This window comes from Galleria mellonella, unplaced genomic scaffold (assembly GCF_026898425.1).
Source record: "Galleria mellonella isolate WM207_F2 unplaced genomic scaffold, CSIRO_AGI_GalMel_v1 utg117, whole genome shotgun sequence".
NCBI classification, from domain to species: Eukaryota; Metazoa; Arthropoda; class Insecta; order Lepidoptera; family Pyralidae; genus Galleria; species Galleria mellonella.
The window spans coordinates 6,618,462-6,631,326 of record NW_026441980.1 but is presented as its reverse complement, the minus strand read 5'-3'; the positions used below and the strand labels follow the sequence as shown (position 1 = coordinate 6,631,326).

Genomic DNA, 12,865 nt, shown 5'->3' with positions numbered 1-12,865 from the left:
AATGTGAATATTAACAATGATTTGATGTGAAAACTCTGATAAATTTGAATCCAAAGCAGGGGCTAGCCTACCTGTCTGAAGGATTAATTAAATTAATGATGTTCAACAACACCGGAAAGCTGGTCGGAAATTTAAATTGACACGCAAAGTTTTGGTGTCAGCTAGATTTGAACCCATGACACGATCACAGAGCTTTTTTATCGGGATAATAAACTAGGCCAAGGCGATCTCCTATATCCATCTATATAATTTAACAGTAATTTAAAATATTTTTTATTTTAATTTCAGTTTCAATTTCAGTACATGATATGGCTAACTTGTACCGTATTTCTATTTAAGGATTTTAATTAAATTATAAGAGCTTGCACAGAATTGGATTTTATAATGATATTTCATACAAATAAATTCTTACAATTAGATAAAAACTTTTAACATATAGAAAAACAGAAAGTTGAAATATAGTATTAAAATTTTTTGTCGTATTATAGGAGAAATAATGATTTACGTTATTGTAAATTTGAACATAATATTGGGCATTAAATAGTAGCTAAATATTTCTCGAAACCAGAAGATTCATATATGTTAGATTGTCATTTGACAATTTAACATAAGTTAGTAACTTAGATATGCGAATAGAAATATGGACAATTCATGAGGGGTGCTGTTCATGTTTATATACAATAGTTACCACTTTCCATTAGGATTCATGACATACAATATAATGGAGCGATATGAAACTCAGTTTAAAGTGTGCCAAGCAAGCTTAAGTTTTTCAACTTCTATCGTATCCTTGAACTAATAACAAACACGATTTAGTGGAGTGTTCGTGTTAGTGTAGCACTAGAGTGAAAGTTTGACGAGTACCAAGTGCCGGTACAAGTTATAAAATACAACGAAATTTAAAATACCCATTAAACAATTTAAATTTATTATAAAAACATATAGTTCCACTTGCATTATTTCTTAGTGTATTTAAAAGAGTACATACTGCAAGACTGTTAACTACTGTCTGTATAACGTAATTAAACAATTTTATATATTTCTCAGTGATAATTTCAAAACTCCTGTTGCACGTCTTATATATAATTACGAGTAAGTCGGACTGTCCTTTTATTATACTTATATTGGTCAATGTTAAGATTTTAAAAGGAAAACTAAAGCATTGTTATATTCTAAGTGTATATTATGATAAAAGAATGTAACTAGCAAAATTTATCTTTATAATATGAATAAATTATACTGTAATTACAAGAATGAACTTTGCAAGAAATATAACTTATAAGCAGATAGTAAACTTTGAGTAGTAGAATTTTAGAGATTATTCCCAGTTTATGGCGATAGAGGTCGAAAGAAATCAGGTAATAATCAACAAAAACCAGAGCCGAGGGCGCAGAAGCGTGCACGTCCAGAGGATTCTGTAACACCGACTGGGGTTGGTAAAAAACCCAAAACCAACAAACCCCGAACGGTGAGAGGAACCGCTGCGTCGTACGCTGAAGCGGCCGCAACCTTCATCGCTAACGAGCTCTGCGTTGCTGTTATGATGGAACCCTTCTCTGACATGACGCAAGAGCAAGCTGAAGGTATTCGGCAAGAAATAGAAGGCAAGCTTCGGGATGAGCTCATGGCGGAACCGGATGCTTCCCTTGAAACTGAACCAAACGATATAAGGTTCCGAGGCCGAGCACATTATGCGGATGGCGTCCTCAAAACCTGGTGCGAGGATGCTTTCACGCTAGCCTGGCTTAATCGGACCGTTCAAAACATGGCCTCACCGGTAGCTAATTCAAAATTGGTTGTCAGGCCACAATCAGCTATCCCAAAGAAAGTACCGTGTCTGCTATTCGTACCGGGTCATACTGGCGATTCAGCTGCACTACGGAAGCTTTTGGCGCGGCAGAACCGCAACTTGAACATTAACTCCTGGACACTGACACACGAGAGGGCCAGATCGGATCCCCCAGGAACCTGTCTGTTCTTCCGGGTGCCGGAAACGGATGCTAATCTGTTAAAGGCCCAGGACAGAAGATTATATTACCTCATGGGGAACATTTATATTCGGTTTCTGGATAAAGATGCTTCCCCACAACCCAATACAAACCCCACGCAACAACCGGAGGAGGCGCGAACCTTGACGCAGAGCGCGGCACCTAAGCCGACATTGTCGACGAGGGAAGCTGCGACCGTGCCTGGGCACGCGGAACCCCCGATTGCGATGGAAGTGCAAAATCTGCCTTCTCCGAGATCTATCTCGGATGAAGAGTGCTTTCCGGAAGGGGGGAGAGAGTGAAACCAGCGATGGTGTCCTCTACTCCTCCCCTCTCCGGGAAGACTAAAATCATACAGATCAACCTCCAGCACAGCCAAACTGCAACGGCTTCCTTACGCAGAGTGCTGGAAAACAACACACAGACCATATCACTGATCCAAGAGCCGTGGATCAGGAAAAACAGGATATGTGGTCTTGGAAACAGCGGAGGAAAACTTCTTCTAGACACCTCCGTAAGTAAACCGAGAACATGTATACTAGTACCGAAACATGTACCAACATTACTAATCAACGAATTCTGTTCAAGGAACCTGACAGCAGTCAGATTAACTAGGACAGATCAGCATCTCCCGGATATTGTCCTTGCCTCCGCATACCTGCCGAGCGACGAGGACATACCAACTCCGGAGCTCAACCTATTGGTCGAGTTTTGTGAGAGGGAGAAGCTGGATCTGGTCATCGCTGCCGACTCCAACGCGCATCATACCCTTTGGGGTAACGGCAAGTGCAATAACAGAGGTGAGGAAATGCTGCATTTTATTTTTAGTAATAACCTTACTCTAATTAACAAAGGTTCTGAACCTACCTTTATAAACGCTCGATCACAAACTATTATAGATTTAACTCTAACGACTGTTGGTATTTCGGAATCTGTTTGTGACTGGCATGTATCCAATGAAATATCATGCTCAGATCATAGATGGATTCGATTCTCCATTAATATGGAGTTACCCAAACCACAGCCTAGACGTATACCTCGAAGGACTGACCAACATAAATTTCTTACACTGGTCAGGGAAAAATTTGACAATCAACTGCCACTACTAGACGATTTAGCGGTAACAGATCTGGACGATAGTGCAAACTACATCACGTCCATTTTAACCTCAAGCTATGAACAGTCCTGTGCCCTAACCACACCACAGTATGGGGGAGGCAACACTGGTGGTGTCCAAAATTGGAAAGACACCGTCGTAAGTTAAGGAAATTGTTTAACATAGCCATGAACAAACGGTCACAAGAAGACTGGAATAAATACACAACATCCAAAAAACAATATAAGAAACTCATACGCCAGAGAAAGCAAGAATGCTGGAGGCGTTTTTGTACAAATATAGAAAACAATAACCAGGCGATTAAAGTAAAAGCATGTCTCTCTAATGAGAAAGATCATACAATAGGTTGCCTCAAGAAACCTGATAATAATTATACAAAGAACGACACAGAAACAACCGAATTGCTACTAACCACACATTTTCCAGGGTTCCAGACTACTGCGGAGTGGTCATGGGAACCATACAAGGAAAGGGAAACCAGTAGCTCGGACTGGGAAGTAGCAAACAGAGTTATAGATAAAGAAAAACTACTATGGTCAATCAGTACCTTTCTACCATTTAAAGCGGCAGGCCTGGATGGAATATTTCCAGCCCTTCTGAAATGGAGCGGGAGCGTCATAGCTGACTACTTAGTACAGCTGTTCCGAGCGTGCATAGCTCACCGTTACATACCTTTGAAATGGCGTGAGGTAAAAATTATATTTATTCCTAAACCAGGTAGAGGAGATTACACTGTGGCCAAATCCTTTCGACCCATCAGTCTCACCTCGTTCTTTTTGAAAACTTTGGAGAGACTATGTGACAAAGAGATTAGATGTCAAGTCTCCCTGTGCAAACCTTTACATCCTAACCAACATGCTTACAGTGAAGGCAAGTCAACTGAATCAGCACTTCATAACGTAGTATCCCGAATAGGCAATGCATTGCAATCGAAGCAGCCAACCTTAGGTGCATTTATAGACATCGAAGGGGCATTCGACAAAACAAACTTTGCCAGTATAGGTCGGGCACTAGCTACACATGGAGTAGAAATAACACTTAGAGAATGGATACATAACATGCTTAAACAACGAGCTATACAATTTACTGTAAATACTACCACACGAGGAATCGTCGGTAGGGGCTGTCCACAAGGCGGTGTACTGTCACCACTATTGTGGAATATAGTCGTAAATGAGCTCATAATAGAGCTTAACGATAACAGCCTCTACACGGTAGGTTATGCGGATGATATAGCTGTACTTTTAACAGGAAGCTTCGAAGGTACTCTGTGTGATCGCATGAGAGTAGCTTTTGAAATAATTGAGAGATGGTGCGCACAGCATGAACTCTCGGTTAATCCTACAAAAACAGAATTAATCATGTTCACAAATAGAAGAGTTACATGTCCTTACAGACTACCAAAACTCTTCAATACGGAACTGAAACTTAAGGAAGAAGTCAAGTACCTTGGCATAATACTAGACAGTAAATTGCTTTGGAATAAACATCTTGACTACAAACTTAACAAAAGCACAATTGCATTCTACCAGTGCAAAAAGATGCTAGGAAACAAATGGGGTCTTTCGCCAAAAATAACTCTATGGCTGTACAGAGCTGTAATCAGGCCAATGTTGGTCTATGGTGCACTGGTTTGGTGGCCGAGGACAAAACTATCGACCACCGCCGCCAAACTAAAAAGCTTTCAGAGACTGTTTTGCTCTTCTGTCAGCGGCTGCATGAAAACAGCTCCTACAACAGCAATAGAGTTGGCCCTCAACATAACACCCCTAGACCTGCACATACAGCAGGAAGCGGCGTTAGCCGCTATCCGACTAATGCATCTGGATCTATGGGGTAAAAATCACTACAGTCCCCACACTTCTATTCTGAACCAGGCAATCGAATATGAACCTTTGATTGCGGCTCCGTGTGACAGGACTCATAATCATTATATATTTAACAAAAAATACCAAATACAAATTCAAGAAGAGGAAAAGGACCAATCCGGTGTACATGAATTACGCATATACACCGATGGCTCCAAAACCGAGAACGGTTCAGGAGCCGGAGTCTTTTCCTTAGACCTGAATATAAACGTGCACATACCGCTTGGCGTACACAGCTCAATATTCCAATGCGAATGTGTTGCAATAACCGAGGCTGATGCAGCTGTACATAAGCTAGGAATAAATGGTTTTAGCATTAGATTCTTATCTGACAGCGCAGCAGTACTAAAAGCATTACGAAACAACAAGACAAACAACAAATTGATAATTGAATGCCACCATTCACTGGATAGGATATCTTCCAATAACCGAGTTATCCTCCAATGGATAAGAGGGCACAGTGGATCTTATGGTAACTGGGTATGGTATATGGGAACTGGCTAGAAGAGGCTCAGGAACGAGGGTGGTAGGCCCGTATCCACTTCTTCCTCTTCCGTTCTCGCAATTTCGAATGTGGATTCGTCAAAGATCCGCTGACATACAAAACCAAAGATGGATACAGGCTACTGATTGCAGACAATCAAAATTGGCCGTACCTACGTTGAATCAACGACTATCAAAACGTTTATTACATCTAGATAGAAAAAACCTCAAAATAATGATAGGGACAATAACGGGTCATTGTCCATTAAACAAACATTTATACACAATAGGAGCCACAGACAGCCCTCTATGTCGAGGCTGTTTCGACGCTGAAGAAACGGCTGCTCACGTAATCCTGGAATGTGAGGCTGTGGCCCATCAACGTTTAGAAATCCTCGGAACGGTGAGGTCGCTCCGTGAAGCCTGTGAAGAACCCAGGAAGCTTCTGCGCTTCTGGGCGGAGCTAGGTTGGCTGTACTAGCCACGACTCACACGCACAACGGCCCAAATGGGAGGCTAAGTGCGGAAAACAGAGTCTTTCTTACATTACATTACATTACCCAGTTTATGGCTTCTAGTTTTGTATGGTATCTTTACTAATATTATAAATGTGAATGTAAGTTTGTTTGTTACCTTATAGCGCCGTAACGGCTTAACCAATTACTACGAAATTTGATTTACACGTATTGTATGGGATGGAGAAGGATATAAAGTACTCTTAATCCCGGTTAGTAAACTTGTCTCCGTCACACGAACGAAGTCGCGGGTAAAAGCTAGTATTAGAATAAATACAAAAATTAACATTGTGATAGATACAAACTTTTTTTTGTACCAAATCCAAACTGCATCGGTTATTAAAATTTCAAGAGTAATATTATACCAGAAATCGCTGAAGCCTGATCCGTTGAAACTTTTAATTGGCAATCCAGTAGAATATTGTTATTAAATTGCTAGCCATCATTCGCTATTGGAAACCTATTGCAAGTACCAATGAAAATGCCTTGTATTTGCATGGAAGTTTACTTTGATTTCCATAGTTAGTCTAGTTCAAGAGATATTTTAAATAACATTAATCTTAATCTGTAGGACTTATTTGTCTGCATTAATTTCATTTAATGAGTACGTAATGTATCTAAATTAAAATATTCATTATAATTACGAAGAAGTATTCTATGATTTCCTAATATTATGCTTATATTTTTATTGTAATTTTACAGATTTATATTTTACTGACCATGAGATTAATTTTTTGTACCTACAACAAACTACAATCAAGCACACGCCCCGTCTACTGGTAAATTGTTAAGCAACATCAAAAACATTATACGCTTATGGTCAATCTCTCAAGAAACTTTGGGAACTTGAAACTTATTATTAGCAATCGCAAATATGAAATTCAAATAAATATCAGTTATGGAGATTTAATAATAACGACGAACTTTAATGGGCATCCTATAAAATCAAGCCGATGCACGTCAAAACAATGTTTTAAATTACTTGTTTCATATTTATTTACAGGGGTCATTTCGTGTGGATGTGGTGGAAAATCGTAAAATAAGATGGTTTTAGTACCCCTAAAACTAGCCATAAAACAGTAAGTGCCCAACCAATGAATATTTTTATGACATTATTTGATTGATTACCGAATTTTCTTGGAACAAAAGCGATAAATCGGAATCGAGTGACTTCATTATTAACTTTAGATGGATAGTTGGTTATAACTTTATCGGACTTGCCAACTGCTTCGTTTACACTGTACGATATTAGGTAAGTTAGTGCCACTTGATTACTTGCATCGACTGTCACGAATGTCAATAGAGTGACTATCGTATATCGATAATTGATATAATATTATAAACGTGAAAGTTTGTTTGTTACCTTATAGTGCCTTAACGACTTACCCAATCACTACGAATATCAGGATATAGGATATTTCGTATATACGTATTCGTACTATGTAGGAAGGGCATAAACTACATTTATTCATCACACGAACGAAGACGCAGATAAAAATTGGTTCATATTATATTTAATAGACCTTTTAAAAAAAGGAGGCAGTCATTTTGTCTTTGTGGTTTTGCTAGCAGTGCTACGCTACGCTTTGCAGACAGGTTGGTAAATACAATTAGGCTTTGATGATGTTTACATAGAGATGGTGCTGCCCATCCCTCGACTATTAAGTTCCCTTAGTTACCTCTTATGACACTTACGGAAAAGAAGGGTGACCTATTCTATACCGGGCTATTCTATTCTATTTCTAAGAATTCGTTTGTTACTTAATCATGCTCAAAAGGTTGAACGGGTCAAACGTTGTTTAACACATAAATTATATATTTATACAAATTCCAACAAACCTGCAAATTACAGCTGGTGTACTTATTGCTTTAATAATAATATTGTTCTAATGTAAAGTATATATGCGCTCATACATAATAAACCATATCTAATTATTTACTCGTTTATAATTAAAAAGCCAACGGCATGAATTTAGTTATTCTGTAAATTCACAATTTAAGTTAACCAGAGTTCCAATCCCTAAGGTTAGAAAAGGCATTTAACAGGATTAGATCAATGAATAAGTAAAAAAAAGACAATTTGTCCCTGAATAAGAACAACAGTCAAGCTGTGCAAGCGGAGTCGTAACTCCGGAAGACAACCTCGTAAATGCTTAAGTAGTGGTAAACGCAGAGCCCCTTCGCACCATCCTCTGATTTGATTGATCTTCGTAGCGCTGGGCCCTCTACGTTTTTACAGACCGACGTCAGAGGAAAATGAGGGAAAAAAAACAGGGAACATAATTAATTACTTTATTTGGACATTAATGACCCGGTCAAAGAGGACGAGGGTTGATTAGTGTGTTTTCTACAGACGTGCTCTGATACGGTATTCGTTAAGTGAAAACATTCCATTATTAAAATACGACCTGTCAGTTGTCAGAGATGTCAGCTGTCAAACCATGTCATTTGATTGTACGCCGCCGTGTAGCTGAATAACGGGAGAAGAACTTCCTCTCCACAGGAAGTTTTTGAGGGTAAATTAAGTTTTGTCTGTAGAAGCTTTACTCATATAAATATCGAATTGTTCATGGAAACATTAAATCTATGTGGGTTATCATAAAAAAAATGTAAGATTTTTTGACATGATAAGCTTGTCTCAAAAAACATTTTATAGAAACGGTTACTCAGTGTTTTTCTTCAATATTTTTACAGAAAGAGGTGCTCGCTAAACAACACAAAGAGAGGACATAAAAAAAATACTTTTAAAAACGACTCGCCATTTCGCCGATGGGTTCCAAATGAATATTCACAGCGACAAAGAAGAAGGGGTGTCACAAAAATGCCACTGCCTAAATTTTCGCTCCGAAAAAAAGGTGGCAGAATCGCAAAACCATAAAATAGCAAATAAATAAGCGACGCAGGGACACGTCCCTGTTTAATTATGAATTAAGGCCCGACTGTAACGAGATCACAATGTAATTAAGATTACTGCGGCGAGGATTTTTTAGGTCGTCTCTAACAAGGTCGGTAAAATGTACCTACTTGCTACTACTAACATATTTACCTTAGTGCACCTGTAATTACTTATTTCCTTTTATACTATTTTGGTGGCAAGTAAACATACGGCCCGTTTGATAGCAAACGGAGTTACCGTAGCCTACCGTACCGTACCGTAGTACCGTACCGGAGTAACCGTGGACCCTGTAACACCAGGAATGTCATGCGCGTGTTGCAGACTTTATATACATCATAATGTTTTTATAAATAAAAATATTGTGTAAAAATTAAAATTAGATAATTCAATATATAGTTATATCTATAGAATATTATTCTTCTGATGTTTCTAAATAATAGATGATTTACTTTTTAAATTTGTTTTATTTTTCTAATGTAAGAGCTGTGACATAATGACCGGTGACAGAAAAAATAAACTGCCCGCGGGAAAGAATAAAAAAATGGTACGTTGTCGACGAGATGCTTCATTTCGACTTCATTTACGTAAATGATAACCAAGGACGAAATTATTCAAAATAGATAGCTTTTTCTACCTTTTAGTACTAAAGACATTTGATATTGAAAAACGAAGCGATCCTGTAAAGAAGGCGTCTATTATATAATGATGAATGAATATGTTGGTTGAAAACGAAAGATGTGTTTTTCATTCCATTATTTTGATTATTATGTTATGAACTTCTTAACAGAAATTACTCAAGTTAATAGTTATTAAATCAAACTTTATCAACTACATTGAAAATAGAATTCATCATCCCATCCAGCCGTGAATAAAAAATTAAATCTATTTTAAGTGATGATGAACATGATAACAACATGTCTCATGGCTCACAGAATTCTTGAAAGGTAAAAGTTCCATTCGTAGCTCCTATAAGGTAAGTTTCAATTCATATTTATAGTAAAAATGTAAAAAACAAACTTTTTTACGGCTTGTGCCATTAATAAATGACTACAGCTCAATTATTGTCGCTAGTCATCACAATTATCTAGAAGGCTTTATAAATAAAGCCTTGTTTGTATAAAGGCAAACAAAGTGCACATGTAAAACACGCTCGTATTTATGTAAATACGTGATGAAACAACTGTCCAACGGCGCACCCCAAAACTACGACCTTGTTTATTTTTTTACAGTTACTTGTGTGTTGATTGTTTCCTATTTCAGTTAGTTCTACTACAAATAACGCTCATAGTTAGCCTTACAGAAAAACCCCCTTTTTTCTTATTTGTAATTATAAACTAGTTTTTTACCCGTGCTTTAATAAAAATTTTTTTTTATTCACCGAATGGGATAAAATGTAGGAAACAGTTACGTAGTTTAATCGTTTCCTTCAGTTTTACAAACTACACACAGTTGTGTTAGAATCAAAATATTTTATATGTTAATCTAGAATATGGCCCATTTGTGTACCAAGTTTAATTTATATCTCTTCAGCCCTTTAAAGGCGATTGAGTAACAAATAACTTTCACAAAACATTAGTAAAATTTTGGATGACGATACGTATATACATGCTATTGAGCTTAAAAGGACGATACCATTCATTTCATATATCTTGCCAAGTTTATTGATTTGGCCAACTTGGTTAGCTTTACAGTTTCCCAATATGCTTACCCAGAAAAGTACCAGTACCATAAAATGTATTTTATAACTATAATTAACATTAATAGTAAAATAACTTTACAACAATAATAGACACAATTTATTATATATATTTTAAAGATCTGAATATAAACATAAATATTCAGCAGATATATGAAATGATCATATTCTGATTTGAGCTAAGTGGTTCTTTTAACCACCTTAATGATACAGATGGGAAGTACGCACTTTATAAATAGTAGAATATTTGAGTTAACTATATAAATGTTATACAAATGAATATAAAGTAATTAAAATAAGTTTTGAATTTGTATCTGTAATAAAATGGTAGGGGACAGTCAAATTTGTATTTGTTTTGTATTTTTTATGGAAACAAAAGTCTGATGATGGAACAGGTGGAGGTTACTAATGCATATTAGTAGTTCAGTCGAGTTTGTACTAATTTGTTATCTTGTCATGGGCACTGAAATCCTATGCTAAAAGGTTTCTAAAAGCTTGTTTTTTAAAGTATTTTCAACATTACACCTACATGTAATTTCAGGTAGTAAATTGTAATAATAAGACATTCATGTAAGTTTTCAACTAAAACAATCCTCGTTACAAGTCAAACGTAGTGATTCACCTTCTCGCTGATAGCAACAATAAAAATGATGTGGTAATTAAGTTACACAAAGATAATTATTTCAAAATGTACAAATTCAGATAATGTACAAACCTCTAGACAAAATTAAGAATTCAATCTAACTAGAGTTTGTCTGAGATTACTTCGCAAATATGCGAAAGTTATATGACATAAGTTGTGCACTGACGAAAATAAAACAATCTTGAAGTTTACTCGAAGCCATAATTTAGTTTACAAAGTGAAAATAAACAATACCAGAAAACATATTGACTTAATGTCATACGTTATAACCGGATAGAAAATAATATCTTGTTGCAAACCTAATAAATTACCCCCAGTGAAAGGAGAATGTTCAACAAAGTAAGATAATGGAAGTTCTTTTGATGTAAATTTATCTCGTGTTTTCAGAATTGTACAAGAGTATCCGTTTATGTTATTTAAAAATAAACATTGAAACATACATTTGATATTTACATTAACATTTGTTAGCATATTTTTATGAAATTACAGTACGACTTATTATATTTTTTATTCAGCAAATATGCCAGTACTAATACGCTTTAATGACAACGTTCATTCTATATCATTTTTTAAATTTATTTTATTAATATTAAATTATAAAATTCGACAGAAACATAATCTAAAGTCCTAAAATAAGCATATGATATCGTACTACTGATACGTTGTCACCAAAATTTCACTCGTAAAATCTTTTGGTAGATTCTATCACATTTTAATAAAGGAAAATCTGTTGAAATTGTCAATCAGGGAAATCTTAGGGAATTCATTTGTCGAAAATTAACAATTCAATTTTGAATCAATGTATTACGTAAAAATTCATTCAATATCGCCAGGTCAGAGTAGAGATTAATAAAAATTTGGCCCTCGAAGCCTCTGGGGAAGCCCCTTTATGGCACGTTGGCTTTTTATGAGGGACCTTTTATTTTAATACTTATTTCGGTTTCGCGATTCCGTCGTTATACCGTTTCGTAGCGATTAATCGCTTTTCGATTAATTATGCCACCGAAGAAGTGCGTTGTAGAGGATTAAAATAGCTAATTATATATTAATATTTCAATTCAGATCACATACTTCAAAATTTTTCTTCAAATGCAAAAAAAAAAAAAGATTTTCAGATAGTTTATTGAATGTAAGACAAAAACTCCATGTAGCCTTAAGTCGACTTTAAGAAGAGTAATAGGTTATTTATTCTGCAGAAGGCACCGTTTTGATGAGTTATAGGTGTACATGACTCCTGAGACTAAACGATTTATCATGGAAGCTTTACGGGAACGTATCACGTACACACTACTGCACTGTATCAATGAAGTTCATTCATATTGATATATTGAGGTTAGTTGTAGAAAAATGTTAGAAGTAAAATGTCATTTATATACTTTATACGTTATTTTTCATAATACTTGTAGTATTTGCAACAAATCCGCGGACGAGATTTGTATATTAAATATTAATTACAAATATATCAATGAGAATCCAGATATAAATATTGATGAATTTCCAAGTAATTCAATGCAATTTTGTTTCACAATTTTACAGGTCAAATTGTTTAGCATACTGGAGATGAGAGTAATAATAATTGTTTACAATTATAATTAATTCGAGAAACTCAGTGCAAGTGGGGTCAGTTTGTGTATAACTATCCCACTCGTATTTTTAATA

General features: G+C 36.1%; 1 protein-coding gene across 15 annotated transcripts in view; it reads right to left on the bottom strand.

Annotated features, from left to right (window-relative positions):
- LOC113511928 (polypyrimidine tract-binding protein 2) overlaps positions 1 to 12,865 on the bottom strand; it is a 530,476-nt gene that overhangs the window by 51,175 nt on the left and 466,436 nt on the right. The gene's annotated exons all lie outside the window — the stretch shown is intronic.